This window comes from Thermobia domestica, chromosome 8 (genome assembly GCF_964235325.1).
Source record: "Thermobia domestica chromosome 8, izTheDome1.hap1.1, whole genome shotgun sequence".
NCBI lineage: Eukaryota > Metazoa > Arthropoda > Insecta > Zygentoma > Lepismatidae > Thermobia > Thermobia domestica.
Genome location: NC_137461.1, coordinates 65,436,860 through 65,455,878, shown reverse-complemented (window position 1 = coordinate 65,455,878; position 19,019 = coordinate 65,436,860). Strand labels below are relative to the sequence as shown.

General features: G+C 34.5%; 1 protein-coding gene across 4 annotated transcripts in view; it reads left to right on the top strand.

The window, feature by feature from the left end:
- Positions 1-19,019, top strand: part of Lrch (Leucine-rich-repeats and calponin homology domain protein) — a 370,595-nt gene that overhangs the window by 232,204 nt on the left and 119,372 nt on the right. The gene's annotated exons all lie outside the window — the stretch shown is intronic.

The window sequence follows — 19,019 nt, the reverse complement described above, 5'->3', positions numbered from 1 at the left end:
TTGCATGGCAAGTAAGATATTGTATATTTTCATTTCATATGCAGATTTGAAATTAGTGATAACCTGACATAATACCATTTGAAACAGCGTAACTTTCATGTTTGGTTTGTAACACTGTTAACCTGTGATATAGAATGTGTTAGACAGTATCCTCCTGCTGATATTTGTATGGTACAAAATTTCAACTCTTTTTATATATTAGATTAACACAGGTATGTACTGGTATTATTAGTTTTATATATATGTGTGTGTATGTATATATGTGTCTAACCCAGCATTGCGGAATTTTGTAGAGATATTGATAATTCTTATCTTCTGTTTGCATTTACATTTATCAAGTTATGTCATAGCCCATATATTTGAGTGCGCGATAAAGAGAATATGCCATGGCTTCTGCTGTGTAATAAACATGGTTAGGAAATTTAGAGGATGTTTTCATAGAAAAAAGAAAGGGAAGAGGTGCTAAAAGTAAGGCAAGAAAAGAGTAGAGAAAGTATTATTTCCTTCAACTATTTTAACAATTATTCTTTTATCTAGTTGAAAATAATTATATATATTTAGTAAAAGATTGATTATATATATATAAAACTTGAAATGACAGCTCTGTAAATCTGACAAATTCGACAGCATCCGAATTCTGCAGAAGACTAACTTTAATCTTTTTTAAAACTTATTTCTCCGTCAGAGAAGTAGATAGCCTACCATTTTTCTTTTTCTGTCGTGTTCGACGTTTCTAATGGCAGACATAACCTATATTTGGCCATGGATATAAACAACTCTCTTTGCAAATCGGGTTTTCTCTAGCTGAAGAAGTTTCTGCGCTCAGGACATTGCACCTACACTATTTGTATCCAAAGCTGGCACATTCTGTGTGATCTTGTCAACATTCTCACACAAGAAGACAATATTCAATCCACGATCGTCTACGAGTAATGATCGGGTAAAGAACAGACTAAATCAAGCCTGCGATACCCCTATAGACAGCAATGTTATTCGAGACATTCAGATAAATTTTCTTCAGGGTAGAAATAAATTGATTTGTGATATGGATGGCATTTGTTCCTAATGGACTCTCAAACCCTATGAAGAGCATGTGCAAAACTAGTTACATGCATTAACTTTGGGAACATGGGTTTAGTTGATTAAGTGGCGAAACCATGCCTGATTCGAACCACTTAAGACGCGTTTACGCGCTCGTGTTGTACTGCATTCTCCAGTTCATACATCTTGAGTAAGTGGGCTTGACTTAATTTCACGTGATACAGGAAACACTTAGAACCCTTAGAAGATATAGTATTGTGTTCTTGGGTGCATAGTTCAAAACTAGCAATCTTACGGTACTGGAGATACATACTCCATCTACTAGGTATAAGGTAAAATTGTGAGCTTAGAACTTACCTATCCAATTGTGTCTATAGTTTCATCTAGTATGATTCCTACGTCGCAGTCTGATACTTTCCCCATAACTCTGTACGGTTTCACAATACATCGGCTCAGTACACTTTTTTCTTCTCTTGACTGGAATTCTTGTCTGCGTTAAAAGTTGCACATAGATCAGTAATAATTATTTTGTACATTTTGCGTCTTCAAAGACATTTCAAAGACAATGCAGATTTGTACCTAAATAAAAGTTAAGATTTTGAACGTGAAAGTGTAAAATTAATTTTAAATTGAGATCTGTACATAATTAAAAATTTATAACTGAAAAAATGAATAAAAGAATCTCATTGGTTCTTAGAAGTGACATTTTTCATTTTCTGAAATATGTAAGCTGTAGCCTTTGGTTGTACTTTCATAATGTGTGTCGAAGGAAATGATGCGTTTGCCTAAACTGTAACATAGATTAATAATAATGTGTGTGTGCTTCAGTCAAATTTTATTTTTATAAAGGAAAAGTTGACACATTGCATACTTTCTGTATATATATATATATATATTTGTTTTGTTTGAAAGCAAACGTACGTACATAAAAATTCTAACTCTGTAATAAATATCTGAAACCATTGTTACATGTAAATTTGTATTTAAATGTGTGATCAAGGAAATAAGGAGTTGCATAGAGAACGATACTCATATGCTTAATATGTATGTATTGTATAGGCTTTTGTCACGCCTTTCTGCGATGACTCAATTTCTAAAGATATGTAGTGAAGAATTAATGTTGGAAGAATTCTCAAGGGTTCATGTAGGTAATACAAGTGTGCGGCAAGAAAAAATTTCCTTGAAGTATTGAAATTTCAAGTCCAGTTAAAAAAATACTTACGTCAGAATGTTGATATCAGAACATACTTGATTACAATCGTATAATTAATCGGCGCTGGTCTGCATGTGTAAATGATATATACGTAAAACAAGTTATGTAAACTTTTCAAGAACAGTATAATACATGCATTTTTCCTTAAAAGATTTAAAACTGTGATTTAAATTATTGTATTGTGTTTATAAAATTCTAATAATTTAAACTTTGTAAAATAACATACCTAAAGACAGTGTACTATAGCTTTTATGGGCACATTATTTTCCTATTTCTCTCCGCTTGTTTCATATTATACATCGTAAATTAACACAGACTTATTGTACAGAATGCAATTTTTGTACATGAGTTAGCAATGCAGACAACCAGTGACCAGAATAAACAAGTTGTTTAAAATAGAAGAAAATATGAAAACATAATTGATGATTTTTTTTTTTTTTTTTTTTACTGAGCCTTTCGTAATGAAATGTTATTTGATTTTATCCTTTTGACATGAAATGTCATGAAGCAGGCAAAGAATAACACTAGAAGCTAATATAAATAATTCAAAGTTAAATATGCATCTTGAGTTGACACTATTTATTTATGATAATTTGCAACAATAATATAGAGGTTAAGACTAGGGAATAAGAAAATAAAAGAGTTTTATTGGGGCACTTGTACAGTCCGCAGCAAAAAACCTGCAACATGAGCATGTAAGTTTATTGTGAAACTACGGCTAACAGCACAGAGAATCAACAACGTCTAAGTGGCACGTATCACTACAGGAGAAACCTCGGCGTCCTCCCCTGCACACTTATTTTGGAGCAAAAGACTTCGTCGTTTCACAATAAACTTACATGCTCATGTTGCAGGTTTTTTTGCTGCGGACTGTACAGCAACTAAAGCTATAATTGGCCAGCAGTATTAAGCTGAGCATACACCCACATGCCTGAAGAGGAATATAGTTTTTTTTTCTTTTTTTTGACAAAAATATCACGAATTCCTGAGAGAAACTCGACATATAAACCCCTCATTAGAAATAACTGAAAACGTGTTTCAAGATTTTCAAAAATTCCGGTATGATGATCAAATTTCCGTTTCTTAATTCACAAAGTGCACAGTATGAGGAACCTCTTAATTTTGTGTGAAAAGTAAAATGATAATTTGTCAGCGGTTTGGAAAAAATCTACCAATGTTCAAGTTTCCGTTTTATATTTATTAAACTTTGTTCTTTCCTTACAAAGAACGAGTACTTCTGCTAGTACTTGTATAAAATAATAATTGTTTAAAAAGATGGTCGTAAGAAAAAAAGTAATCGTAATATTTGTGCAGTTTCATATTTTTTTAAATGAAGATTTACTAACATATTTTGAGGAAGTCCTACTGACATTCTGAGCTTAAGTATATTGCATGTTTCGTAAAATTCTGATTTGTTATACTAACTCCAAAGACTGAGTTAAATTTCTCCTCCTTTAGCTCTCGAGACGTTAAACTAAGATTTCATTTTCGCTTAACTATATTTTGCTATAGGTCACCGAATATCATATGGATAATAAGGTCGAGATAAAATAAACAGGATACGTTGCTTGCATGGAAGATGTGAATGATGTGTATACAGTTCTATTCGAAAATTAATTGAAAAGGAGACCTTTGGAAACGCTAAGAATACGGGTACAATATATAAACGATAATCTTCGTGAATTGCATAATATTTATCCAGATTTGATTATCTCATCACAAGATATTATGTAATGGAGACGTTTTGTTTCGGCGGTAACGAACCTTCGAGCTTCTTAAGCCATAGAGTAATTTCGTAGTCAAACTGCTTCTGCAAACTCTTTTGGCAATTTTAATTGTGATTCAGATGACACGTAACAGGAAATTAGTAGCAGCCAGACAATTTTTATAAGAACAATAATTGAGACTAAGGTTTTACTCCAGAAATTGTTTTGTTAGTAAAATAAATTATGTGTATGTGGTAGTAACATGTCTAGGGTTCTGTATTCTCTACCTCTGTTTGAAGTAAGTATCCATCAAGAAGGAAGAGATTGTGAAAATGTTATATTAAAAAAAAAAGAAGTCATTTATCTTTCATGGTTAAAAATGAATTTTAATTTATCACTCTGTCCTCTCCCTCCACAACAAAACTTCAAACGTGGATAGCACTTCACTACAAATATTTTTCCCCTCAGTTTTGAATCTGTATAAGGTTGCACTGCGCAGACTGGCACAAATATCTAAATTTTCGAGAGAAAAAAAAGGACTGATGTTTTTCCCTGTACCCACATTAGCATACTGCACACACACACACACACACACACACACATATATATATATATATATATATATATATATATATATATATATATATATATATATATATTTCAGATTAAACTTGGTGTGACAATTTGTTCTAAGTCCAGGTTGCTTTTTTACTTCCTGACTTTTCCGAAATCAGGAAATTTTTCCGAAATCCGGAATTTTCCTGATTTACTTTCCGGATTCCAGAAAGTAAAAATTATGGAATCGGCCATTCCTAGTATATATTGAAAGAAGACCATAACGCTGTTCCTTTTTCTGCGTTCTTTTGTTTACCCACGTAGTGCTGTAACATCGCTCAATACCGGCTCTGTAGCAAACCGGTAGCACCGGGCCTGTGTTAACTGCACCGCCGGACCTTTGGTGTTAATCTATCACGCTAAAATGAAGTCATGCTGTGACCACTTGGCTGAGTGGAGTGAGAAACTGAGAAAATCATCTGGCAAAATTAAAATTATAATCTTTGAGGTTTCTTTATGATTTGGAAACTTTTCTCGAATATGCGATGAGGAAACTTTTCTCGAGTATCCTACAGATATTTAAAAAAATCCGCTTTACTCTCCACCTTTCAGAGAATTCACATTAATTCACATCGTATATCACTCAAGTGTGTGCTTCAATATGAAACATGCATTTGTTCTGTAAATGTGTTTGTTTCGTGCAGTTCATGGAAAGCACGACGTAATCGACTTATTGCGGTATGTTCCAAGAATAGAAGGGATTTCTTCTGAAACAAGACTAGAGTGGCGTGTTTGTGTTTTCAGTTTTTCTTTTCTTTCTTTAAATAAACTGAGATCGTAGACATAATATAATGTATTTGCTGGCGTATAACAATTTCATACAAGATTAATCGCCTTTTTTGACTTTTTAGTGCTTCTTGTTTACTGTACATTACTAAAATTTTAAAATATTTTAATTTTTGTACGACTGTTTCATAAACTTTTTGTCAGGACCAGAATGTCCTGACATTATGACGTTTTAACCTGTTTTCGTTTCATGTTACGAAACTACGACAGACTTCCAAACTGAGTGGATTCAGTACTGAAACCAGAAATAATAGATCTAAAACTTCTAGTTCCAGTAGAGGGATAAGCTCGTAGATGAAACCTGCGGTACTGAATCCATATCAAAAGAAACTACTACTCGCTATGTACAGTATTACCATTTTTTTCACTATGGCAATCATTGCTAAAACCGAGATTTTTCTCTAGGTCTAGTTTCAATAGGAGGATTAAAAAACTTTAGGGATGTACCGATATATCGATATCGGTATCGGTGATATCGGCCACTTTTGGGAGTATCGGTATCGGTACATCCCTAAAAGAAACTTTCTCTCTTGGTACGCTGAATTCATTTTTCTTTCTTTTCTTTTTCTTTTTTTTCTTTCTTTCTTGCTGTCTTTTACCATTTTTGTCCTGTGGAAATTAATATTGAAACCGAAAGTAGTACTAAATTTCTACCGCTTCCGGTTTTAGTAGAAGTGAAGAAAAAAAATTGAACCTGTTCATGGGACACAACCTATTGCAGAGAACCATACAGCCTTTTTATAAGACGTTCTGTATTTACTCATTCGCAAATCTATTGAGCTATTATTGTCTTTAAATAATTTATTATCCTGAGAACCATCAAGAGTATTCCACATGTACTAATTCACTGTTTGCATGGTGAGCCATTGTTGACTTAAGTAAATTTCTCTCTCTGTTTCTTCTTCAAAGTGTACACCCCTTTCCTCACAGTGAAAGTGACAGGATATCATATTTCCAATAAGATAGAGATGTCTCTAATGGATGGGACACATCTTGCGTCAGAAAAACGAACGGGATGTATAGAGTTGATCAAAAGGCATGTGATAAAGAGATCTTTCAGTGGAGAGCAGATAGGAGGATAACGAAAAGTGGATGTTAGGTAGAAAACTACAGTCATGATGTAATATACAGGGTGTTTCAGAACAACACCGACAACGTTTGGGAGGTGATTCCTGATACCAAGATAAGACAAAAAGTATAGACCAACCTGGGTGCACAAATGCTTCCTTTCGGAGTTATAGGCTGCCGAAAACATGAAAAAACGAAATTTGAAGGTCCACAGCTCCAAAACTATGGAATCTACCGTAGTCGGTTCAAGACTTCACCTAGGAACTCGTATGTGCCCTATCCAAATATCCAAGTTTCAGAAGCCTGCTGTACTTCCGCAACAATTTTTAGAGGTAGTTTGTGAGTACTTAAGATTACATGCCTATAGCCTAACAGCCTTTACGAAAATTGTTGCGTGAGTACCTTAGGATTTTGAGACTTGTATTTTTGCATAGCGCACATGTTAGTTTCTAAATGAAGTCTTGACCGGACTGCGGTAGGTCCCATAGTTTAGGAGCTATGGACCTTAAAACTTCATTTTTTTTCCAATTTTTTGGCACCCTATAACTCCGAAAGGAAGCATTTGTGCACCCAGGTTGGTCTATACTTTTTGTCTTATCTTGGTGTCAGGAATTACCTCCCAAACGTTGTCGGTGTTTTGTTTTGAAACACTCTGCATATAGACTTTCTAAGGCTTTTGACAACATTCATCATACGATATTTCTAGAGAAGCTTATAAAATTTGGATTATCCAAAAATTTAATTTCTCGTACGTTGTTTTTATGGGTCATTTGCAAATAAATTGGCTTTTTGGAGACTAAAAACGGCGAAACTTAAATAATTAAAATATCATTCTCATAATTAGCACTCATCATACGCACTAAAAATTTAAACCGTTCGTGGTCGAGGCCAATTCATTTATTAAGATTTTCACCATTTTTACAGCAAAAAGAGAAATCCATGCATCAGGAGAATGACAGCGAAGCCAGGAGAATGACTTTTTTTTTTTAAATTTTATGCTTAAACTGGCAGCCAGAGCCTCACATAAGCTTAAGTGTTAATACAAGAATAACCTTTAAATATAGTTAAAAAGTAAGGAGTCAGAGCGTGAAAAAAGTTTAAAATTATATTATTATATAAAGAATAGGGAGAACATAAAATATTAAAGCGATATGTATGACATAATACTTAATTTTAATTACAAGATGCATATAAACGTATATAATATATTTATGTTTTAGAAAATTATATATAACAGTAACATCACAGTCGTTCAATCTAATTTAAATTCACATTTCTATGTGCGAAACTAGGAAGCAACATGCTTTCTTAAAGAATATAGCCTAACACAAATTCTAACCTGAAACTCGACGGCTATAAGACAAGAAGTCTTAAAACAAACATACCGTTTCATCATACAAGCTTTGTGTTTTGGAAAGTATAAATTTAATGCAATCAGGGCCGGCGAGAGGGGAGGGCAGGAGGGGCCAGAGCCCTGGGTCCCAGGGTTCCAAAGGGGGCCCGGCGGCCGAGGATAAAGAATTCCTAAATGTTGTATATTCTTACTCAGTTCGCTTCCAATCAGTGCGCTCTTTGTATAACAATTTTTGTGTACTGTGGTCTTGCAAAGAAATGACAGGTGACCAGATCCAAGAACAAGCAGCTGCACTAGTCCAGTGATACCCAAAAGATTTAGGAGATGATCTTTCTGATGAACTGCATAGCCTGAAATTGATATATTCGGCCAATTTTGGTGAGAAAACGCTTTCAGTATGGGATCTCCTAAATAACATCAAAACTTTGAATCTAGAAACTTTATTTCCACATCTGACAGTGGTCCTTCGTATATTCGCCACAATCCCTGCTACCGTTGCTAGTGCAGAGCGCTCTTTCTCTTTGTTAAATAGAGCAAAAAATGTTTTACTCTCTACAATGTGTCAAGACAGATTATCAAGTTAAGGCTTGTTGGCAGTGGAGACAGAACTTATCAAGTGTACCAAACTGGATGCTCTCATTGATGAATTCGCCCTGAAAAAGGCCAGAAAAGGAATTTTGTTGTAACTATACGTAGAAAAGGATAAATTGTAACTGCAACAGTTGTCTAGTAGTAATACATATAATAAATTTCTCCTACATAAAATTACTATTAATATCACATTATTAATCACACTATAATTAATTTGAGTAATATTTCATTGAAATAACTAAATTAGGCCTAATGCCTCATGTCTCTAGTTAAGGAAGACTAACTGCATAGCTTACTTCTATATAATTATTTATAGCAACAATTTGTACAAAGATATTCATAGTACAGGGTAGGGTGGATGGTTGAAAACATTTACTTTCTCAACTTTTATTAACTATTTAATACGTTCTTTTTGTATTTCCTTCACAAATTAGTTTGTTTTGAGCATTTGATTGAGCATTGGGGGAGAACTTTTGCTATTACAAATACATAAGTTACTTTTTTCTGTATTTTGATACCATTGTATTAAATATATTATTTTTTATTCATTTTAGTTTTGAAGCCTTCAGAAATCTTAGAACCAACAAGTACAGGGTCTAAACAAAATCATAAATAGTGAATTAATGAGTTTTTTTTTAAGCGAACAGTGAACATAGGCTGGGTTCAGAGTTCTTATTAATCACTTATTTGGAATATAGCAATATTGTTTAACATGTAAATTAAATGCATTAATGGTCTAATAAAGAGTTCAAAATAAGCCTTAATGTTCAATTTAGTTTACCTCCGTCCTAAGTGATAAATACGTAAAAATTCATAAGGGAACATGTAAGGGGCCCGGGATTGCTCAGCCCCGGGGCCCGCGACCGCTCTCGCCGGCCCTGAATGCAATTGGTATATTTTTCACATAACTTCTAATAAAACAAGATCTTACCTAAAAGAGTGTGACTTTTAACCGTATTCAATAATAATTGTAAGAGACCGATCATTAGCTTTTACAATACTATAGAAGCAAATGTATTATTAAATTTAAAAGAACTTACACAGAGTACTTCTTTACCATTCTATACTTAAAATTTATAGAACTCACACTGTCCTTTTACAATAATTTCTGGTTGTGGAAGAACTTCAATAACTTCATGAACATTACAACTGTAAGTAATAACATTGAGATTCCTCTTCTATAGTCTCGTTTTTATCACATTGAATAAGATACTCAACATTCACTTCACCATCCTTCACATCACTTCCACACAGTGCAATGTACTGAAATGGCCTTTTTCCTACCTTTTATATTAACGCGAATAAATTTTCCCTCTTAAATGCGTCCCGAAGTAGTAACGTTTGCACAAGATGCATCATCATCACTACTATAAATGTCTTCAACTCGTATTTCTTTGGTTGAAATTTGAGAATTAGAGTACTGGCCTAATTCATAGTGATAACAATAGCCTGTACAATCAAAACAAGACAGGATTCTCATTCTGAGTAATCGTCTGTTACTTGTGTCCTTTTCAGTGACCTCTTGATGTACAGACATGGTTCCTTTAATTTTTTTTACCTTTCTCCTGGATAATTTGCACTGCAATTGTTTAATATCATCCGATGGTATCCCTTCAATGATTACACTTTGCATGCTCTCTTTTAAACACTTGACTAAAGCTGCTGAGTTTGCAATATACTTACCATGTGCTACTATGTTGTCTTCACTCGTTTGCACGTGCCACCAATGCCATCTGGTGCGCTTTTACCATGACCAGCTTCATGATAGCTCCAGGTGGCTTTAGATATGTTTGGGTACATTTCAAAAAAATCACTACACAAAACACTAAACATCAAGTTATTCCTATATTGAGTAACAGGACTGTCACTCTAGAAATGGATTATATTTATAGTCGGAGGCAGTTTTTTCATCACTGGTTGAAGATGGGCCCAAATCGCAGGTACTCCATGTAGAAGGTTACTGGACAGAGTATGAAAACTTTGTATATTAATGTTACACTCATTTTTGTCGCGGGTATAAACGACCACCGTGTGCATTGTCACTTTTTGCCTTGATCCTCCAAAGTTAAATGACTGTATTTCTTCTGAATACTAACATGCATAATTCTCACTAAAATCCATGTGAATTATTGCTTCTCTTTGAGTTATGATCGCTTTTTCCAATCTCAAACTATTTTGTTGGTGTCTTACTCGAGCCCCATGCTTCGAAAATTCATCTACTGTTTCTATTAACTCATTTGCTATTTTTGAAACTGTCGTATTTAGTTTTCTTTAACAACTTTTTTCACTGATTTGACACCCATTGCTATCTGTATAATTTTCAGTTTTTGTGATCCACTTTCAATATTCGGCTTCATGATCATCAAATTCCTTCAAAATGATTGTTTTCTTGTTGCATCTTTCACATTCTCTTAATAAACATTGTTCCTCTTGCGAGTCACAGCAAATTATTTCTAACACCGAGTCTGGTTTTGACACATCTAAACAGCCATTTGCATAGAGAGCTTTGATTAACATTTCCATATTTGAATGCTTCACACATTTGCACATCTCTCTTTCACCGATAGTCATTTTCGTCACCCATTTTGGCCGGTATCGTGCTATAGCTGATATATTTCCTTTTCGGGTTATCTCTCAAATACTTTGTATATAAGGTGGTCACGTTATCTTCCAATACTCTTCGTTGATGCTTTCCACACTTACAACTGACATAATCCTTTTTTCCTGGGAATATTCTACTGATATTGTCTTGTTCGTAAAACGAGATGTTGAAGCTTCAGAGTAACTGTCTTGCGCACTCTGGTATTTTCTGCCTCTAACATTTTTACGCGCACTCTTCAGAAATCTAGCTGCGGACAACATCCGATACATTTTAAATATTTTCCTCTGGTTATTAAGTGTAACATTCGTTTTTTTTTTCCTCCGAACCCCTACCCTTCATTATCTTAACTGATTGTGTTAACTGTTGATTAATAACTTCACCAAAGAGAAGTCCTTTTCTTATTTCACTCTTATTTCTTGAAGCTATGAGCTTTCCTACTTTCTTTCTCGGAGTTAAAAATGATTCTTTGTTTGATCTAATTTCCCTAGAAGATTTCGTTTTCAATCTTTGCAGCCGTTTTTTGTATTTATCAAACTTTCTCTTCAGACATTTAATCACTTCATCTTTTACTCTCAACTCGCAATTTTTTTTCTCTTCTCACTTTCGTTTCCTCCTGCTCTGTTGTCTTTACAATTTCTGGGGAATGTGGAACATCCTTGCGTTCCGAAGCACTGTCTGGTGGGATAATATCACAAGAAATAGTCGTATTACTTGCTACCCTCCGCCTTTGTCTCATTCTTGCTGTTACCTTAACCTATCCTTTCTTCCGTCTTCTTTGGTATTTCATTCTGGACTTTTCTTTCAATTCTGCAATGAAGGAAGGATACTCCGCAGCCTTTTGCTTCAGTCTCTCATGTCTTCGACGTTCAGCTTCCCTTTTTTTCTGAAGACGTTTTTCATTACTTTGCTTCTTTCTCGCCATCTGCAAGTGAGAAGGAAGTCCACTTCAGATCCCTTATAAGTAACATCTGGGTGCTCTGACTCCTGATCACGTAGTAGTTGCCATTCTCCTGGCTAGTCGGTCATTCTCCTGGCACGACTGACGAATGAGTAATTATGACAGGAGAATGTGTAATTATGACAGGAGAATGACATTTCGCTAACATTTCGTTAAAATCTCACACCGTATTTATCTGTTACATAAAATGATGTACTCATTTTAAACATATCTGTTTTGTCTCTCTCAAGAAAGCTAATTAATTTATATATTGTAAAAAACAAACTAAAATGACCTACCAGAAGAATGACTGGAAATGCTTCAAAGAAGCAGACACCTACTTCGCAGTGCACTTACTCAGAAACTGTCTGACGCAACAGGCAGGTTGAACAGTGTTGCCAATATCACAGATATAGAAGGTACTATCTGTATAAAAATGAACTCTTACGATTTTGTACATGTAATCAAATGTGATCTTGAAAGAGACGAGAAATCACCCAGGAGAATGACAGAAATATTAAGGACAGAGTTTGATGATATATAAATTCATTATATAAATATATTTTTTGCTTTCTCTTTTTGAATTGAAAAAGTGCCATATATTTCAAATATTGTATGTGAAATTTATGAAATAAAATTGACATCAAAAGAAAATATACAAGAGTTATTAGTAATAATTGTACATAGGGACACCCAGGAGAATGACATTTCTATTCATCTTTCCTCTCAAAATATATTAAATCATTACCAACTACGTCAAAAATACCGATTACCAGATTGATATATTTATAAATAATATATCTCTCGAAAAGAACTAATTTTTAAAAACAATTTTTTAACTTACTATTGAAAGACTTCAAAAGGCCAATCTATTTGCAAACGACCCTTATCTTATTTACATAATGAAAAGCTATGTGTACATTTCAAGCTAGTAGTTTCCTGGCAATTTGTAAGTTAATCAGATGTTCCTCAAGATTCTGACTTTGGTCCTTTATTGTTTCTAATTTTATTAGTGATCTGTCTGAAATTATAAGCAGTTTCAATTGTTTGTTGTTTATTTGGTGTAAATCAAATAACTGCAACTGAACGTACAATAAATGTAAAAATGTGATTAGTAATAGAAAATATAAACTATTGGAGTAGATATACAAAATCAATAACATACAAATTGAAACTGTTACATAAATTAGGGCTCTAGGTGTAATATTTGAGCATAAATTAACAAATTCAGCAAATAGAGCCTCAGGTTTTGTTATCAGGAATAAAGAAAGAAAAAAAAAACATTAATTATAAAGTTACATACAGTTCTCGTTAGGAGTAAGCTGGAATACGCATGAGTGATTTGAAGTCCCCATTTTAAGGGAGACATCCAATCAATCAGTTAAGATTATTCAAAACAAATTTCTGCGGTATATATATATATATATATATATATATATATATATATATATATATATATATATATATATATATATATATATATATATATATAATATTATAAAACATGTGGATCAGGGTCAACAACTTATTTGTCATTTTCATTTTTGCGCTCTCAGGGACACGGAGACTCAGTGGTAGAGCGCTTACCTCTGGTGCGTGGGGTTCCTGCTTCGATCTCTAGCCAAGTAAGTTTGTAGTGGACAACATCATTTCTAAGGGTTTTCTCGGGGTACTCTCTTTTCCTTCCGTATTGGCATTCCACCAATTCTTCCATTATCATTCACTTGCCTTAGCCTAAAGGGCATAATCGTGGGACATGAAACTGAAAGAATTCATTTATTTTTTCAATTGTGCACTCTTATGCACTCTTGTTCAACTTACATAGTTTAAAGGATAGAAGAACTGTAAATTCTCGTAATTTAAGAAGTACATTTGGAAATAAAATTGATAGTTCAGCACTGTTGCAATATATCCCTTTGTACGTGCCAAGATATCATTTCAGAAATCAAAATATATTCTATACAGGTTGACTGATAATTCGATCTATTCCTTGCAAGATCGAATTATCATTATTATTATTATTTACAACTAATTTGAAACAAATTTGTCCGGTGAACTGGGGGCGGAGACAAGTGGTTTTGGAGTAATCTGTAGATATGTAATTTTTTTTTTTTTTTTTAATTTGCCGACTTAAACCCAACACGGCAAATTCTTAGCAAACTACTCCGCTGTGACCACTAAACTGATAATTTTCTAATAGCTGATGAATGAAGTACCCCTTAATAAAATCACCAGAAAATCAAACATGAATAGGTAAAAAATCGCAAATTGTGGTATTATGTTAAAAAAAAAAAATCTATCAAAGTAAATGACTAAAAAAATAGTTAAGAAACTTGGCGTGCAAATTACTAAAATGACAACCTCATTTCATAAGATTTTCACTATGATCTAAGGTACAAATGTATGCACTAAGGTACAAATGTATAATAGATTTTCACAAAGTTTCAAGAGTTAGACAAGAAAACTACACACAATGCGCTGTATCACTAATTTGAATTTGATTTGTAAATTCGTTTCAGCGTGAAAAAGTTTGTCAGTGTAAAGGAATAAATGGGAAAAGTTGCAGAGTAATAAAGCTTAATGAAACAAATCGAAAATACGTTCAGAAATTACAAATTTATTCGAATTACCTTTTCATGGCTGGAATTTTTTCTCTGTTCTCTGTAATGTTCTATTTTTTATTTATTTCTTTGTAATGTGCATATCATTAATTATGTAAATGAAGAAGGTATGTTATGGGCTTAAGCTTGTGTACTTCCAAATAAACAAATAAGCCCACTCCCTTTTTTGGATCAAAAGATCCAATATATTTCAATCAAAAGTTTTCTTCTAGGCCTTATATCTGGAGAACTACATATAATGTAGCCAAACCCAAACTACCAGTTAACGCAGTATGGTGTGCTTATTCCGTAGAAAATACGAAAATTCGATTTAGGTACCGTTCAAAAGTGTTGTGGCCCCCGATCCAAAAACTAATTATTGGCCATGATCGCAATCTTTTTATTCATTTTTGGTTTCTCTAATTTTCTTTTTTTTTTCTTCTTCTTCAAATAAACAGTTTGCGAATTAAATATTTTTTTACTGGGAGGGATTAATTTCATCCATATACGCATTCAGCCGTTACACACATTCTCTCTCTCTCTTGCTTACACACACATATATATTCCTATTGCTATATATTATTCTCTTCGTATCTATATAAATAAACGTTATTGGTGGTTTCAAAGGGAGAATAATAGATTCAATTTTTAATTCAAGTTCACATTCATTTTTCACAAAACCCGTAATACATTCAATAACACGTTAATCTCCGCAGCAAGCAAACTCGTGTCATTCTCCCAATTGTCTCTTGGGTCACGATAGCATATCGTGTATTTCAATGATTATTTAAGTTTGGGACATTATTATATATTTCAATCATTATTATTTAAAGAGTAGTCCGTATTGTAATTACTGTATTATTAACGTACACATTACTTTGATTTATAGAGAGTAATCTCATCTGTATTATTTCCGTGCTAAAGATTCCAATCGAACAAAAATATGTAATTGTTTATAGAAGCTTCTGCTCTTAAAGGGACATTCTGCAGATAAATTACGTTTACAACAGTAGAGGATTTGTGATGGCTTTAATGTGCGCAGTACTCTTTCCTTATGGAAAAACATAGTATGTCTGCGTGCTATTACCTAACTAAATTCTTGTCTAGAGATCAACATCCATTTCTAATAGCGGCGCGTTCAAATATAATTATAGTTTTGCCTTTATCCACTATCATCATTATAATAGATTTTATGCCGTGTTTGTGCTTGCGTGTCATTTTCCTTAACAACCAGTCATGAATGGTTACTCAAATGCACGAACTCTCTTAATACGACCAGACAAATGGAAAAAGTAATGCACAATAAACATTCTGGTAACATTCTAACAAGCTGTACATTTAAAATAGTTATTATCTTTGTGTTGGTATCTTCACGTCAAGTGATACCAATGAGAACGTGACATTCATACAGTTGGGTCGCTCTCCGCTGGTTGACATTTACGTGGGGGAAAACTCGAGTGTGTTGCGGAGATCGTCATGAGCATGCGACAAACATAAATTCACTGCAATTTAGTTTCGTAGCTTCGTTATTTATCTGCCCCCGTAAGCGTCTTGTTTTTCTCCCCTTCTCTCCAGGTTTTTATTAGCTTCTGTTATATCTTGCCCAGTTTTTTCTTCTTCAATTTAATGATTTCTTTATATATATATATTTTAAAAAAGTAATATTATTTTATCCAATATACCAAGTGGGCATAGGTGAACGGTTCTCACTTTATGATTAGGAGGCCCAGGTTCTCTCTCTCTCTTTTTTTTTTTTCCTCAATAGCGGCGTAAATATACTAAGATAATACACAGTGCGGAAATAAAGTTCCCGGATTGATTTAATAAAGTAAGTTAAAAAAAGGGGGTGGAACGGTGACTCTTCAGCTGATCAGCTTCTTCTTCAATGCAAACTTTTGTTTTCGTTGGTGCAGCGATTAGAAGCTGTTCCAGAAGTCATCTTGGATTCTCTTCAGCTCCCTCTCTTGGTCGTTTTAATGGTTTCCACGTCCTCAAACATGCTGCGTTTGAGGTGGAGTTCCAACTTACGGAATAGGAAATAGTCAAGTGGAGCGCAAGTGACCTGTTTCAAGGTAAAAATCTGTCTGATAATATTACAGTTGTCTGATGGACATTATCATGGAGAAGATTCCAATTGCCTGCGCTAAGTAATTGTGGCCTAATGCTGATTATTTGCTGAAGGAGTCACTTCATGTCCTGTAAATAGAAGCTGCCATTAATGGTCTGGCGTTTTAAAAAAAGTTGTGGTGAATGAGGCCATTTGACACCAAAAAAGGGAATCAACAGAGTTGACTCGTGACTTCTGCATGCCGACCTTTGTAGTTCTTGACTTCTATTGGCTGATCTTTGTCGATAATCGTCGTTTGGTAAGAGAATTGTACGTGAAACATCATGGGTGATATCAATAAAACGGAGAAGTTACTCATTACGCCCAATTTTGAAGTAGTTACTCGCATTGGTATCAATAAAAAGAGAACTGAGCACTAGTCGTCTCGGCTGACCTCGAAGAAGCCCCGCCCTTTTGAAGTAATCACACCTCTATTCTCGAGCCGAGTAACTACTCCGCGTTTGATATCAATAAAAATCAAAGACTCTTCTGTGATGCTAGTAACTTCTCCAAATTTGTGGAGCAAGCTAAATAGGTGACTCCGTGCGAAATATGGCAGAGTATATGATTGTTTTGCTATGTAGCAAAATTTATAAATTGCATAGAAATGTTGCAAATGGAGATTACAAAAAACATAGGTTCATAAAAGAAAATGTAGAGTAGTGAGCACAACATTTTTAGGAGAATCAACGGAAATTTGGGGTGATGCACTACGTAATGATGAAAAGATGCGGGTTTTCTTGCTTTACGTGATTGATCCGGGATTCCAGGTCTGAATGTCAGGGGATTTTTTTGTGGCTCAAAGTACTGTGTCTATGACTACTACAAGTGTAATGGATGCGATTATTGCGAAATCTGAAAATTGAATGTTTCCAGAGGTGTGTGTAATATTCAAACAGCAAAGGCAGAGTGGCAAGAACAATATACATTTCCGGGTGCAATCGGAGCACTTGACTATAAACACGTGGCAATAAAGAAACCTAGTATTTTGGAGACGAATATGCTAATAGGAAGAGCTCCTTCGTGGCTAAGCGGATAGCGTACATGCCTTTGGCATGAGAGACCCGCGTTCGATTCCCGGCGAGAGCTCATATGGTTCGGATTCCAAGTTAATCAGTGGGTCCCGTCTCATATAGCCTCGCTACTGAAAAGGACATTAAACTCAAAATCAACTCAACTCAACGCTGATAGGAAGGGTGTATACATGAGAATGTATATTTTTTTATGCCAAGGTGAAAGGGGACACGTATGGTGTGGAAAACGCAATCAGATGGACGTGCTTTACGACGTGACTGGCTGGACTATTTAAAAAAGGAAACAAAGGGACCAAGTGTCTGATTTCGTTCTTAAAGCCAAACAATCTTGGACAAGATCTTGGACAACACGTGATATGCACTTGTCGTGCTAATCTTGATATTGCTGGATTCCAACCAACATCCATCAGTTCCAAGAGGTTCGTTCCCGCGGTTTCAGTATTACTTTCTTGTTTCCCGTTTTCTTTTTCAAATTAGTTTTTTTTTTTTTTAATGCTCGCTCGGATATTAAAGATTCTCTTTTGGATTTGTGTCTCATTTGTAGATGTATTTGTTATTTCGTTGCATTTCACTGTAATTGCCTTCAAAGCTTCCGCTTTCCTTCGTTTACTTTCTGGTAGCTGTGACTTTGAAAGTACCACTGGAAACTCTTTTATAATATCCACAAATGCACTTTGATTGAAGCTATCGCTGCTACTTGCCCGTTTCATGGCTTTTAAGATACTACGCCATAGGTTAAAAACAACGAAATGACTGCGCGATGAATGGGAGAAATGAGTAATCACTTCTTTTATTGATACGACTCAGTGCTACGTGCAGAGGAAGCGCGAGTAAACGTTCATAAATCTGGAGCAGACTAGACCTGAGTAGTGGCTTGTTTTATTGATACGAAATTGAGGGAGGAGATTACTCCAGGTGTAGTTATCATGGGGTGATATCAATAAAAATAAGTAACTACTCCTGAGAAGTCCTGCTCGAGAATCGGAGTAACTACACCTGGAGTAATCTCCTCCCTCAATTTCGTATCAATAAAACAAGCCACTACTCAGGTCTAGTCTGCTCCAGATTTATGAACGTTTACTCGCGCTTCCTCTGCACGTAGCACTGAGTCGTATCAATAAAAGAAGTGATTACTCATTTCTCCCATTCATCGCGCAGTCATTTCGTTGTTTTTACAAGTAGCTACTACAGTTTCAATCAAAGTGCATTTGTGGATATTATAAAAGAATTTCCAGTGGTACTTTCAAAGTCACAGCTACCAGAAAGTAAACGAAGGAAAGCCGAAGCTTTGAAGGTAATTACAGTGAAATGCAACGAAATATCAAATACATGTACGCTGAGATACAAATTTAAAAGAGAATCATT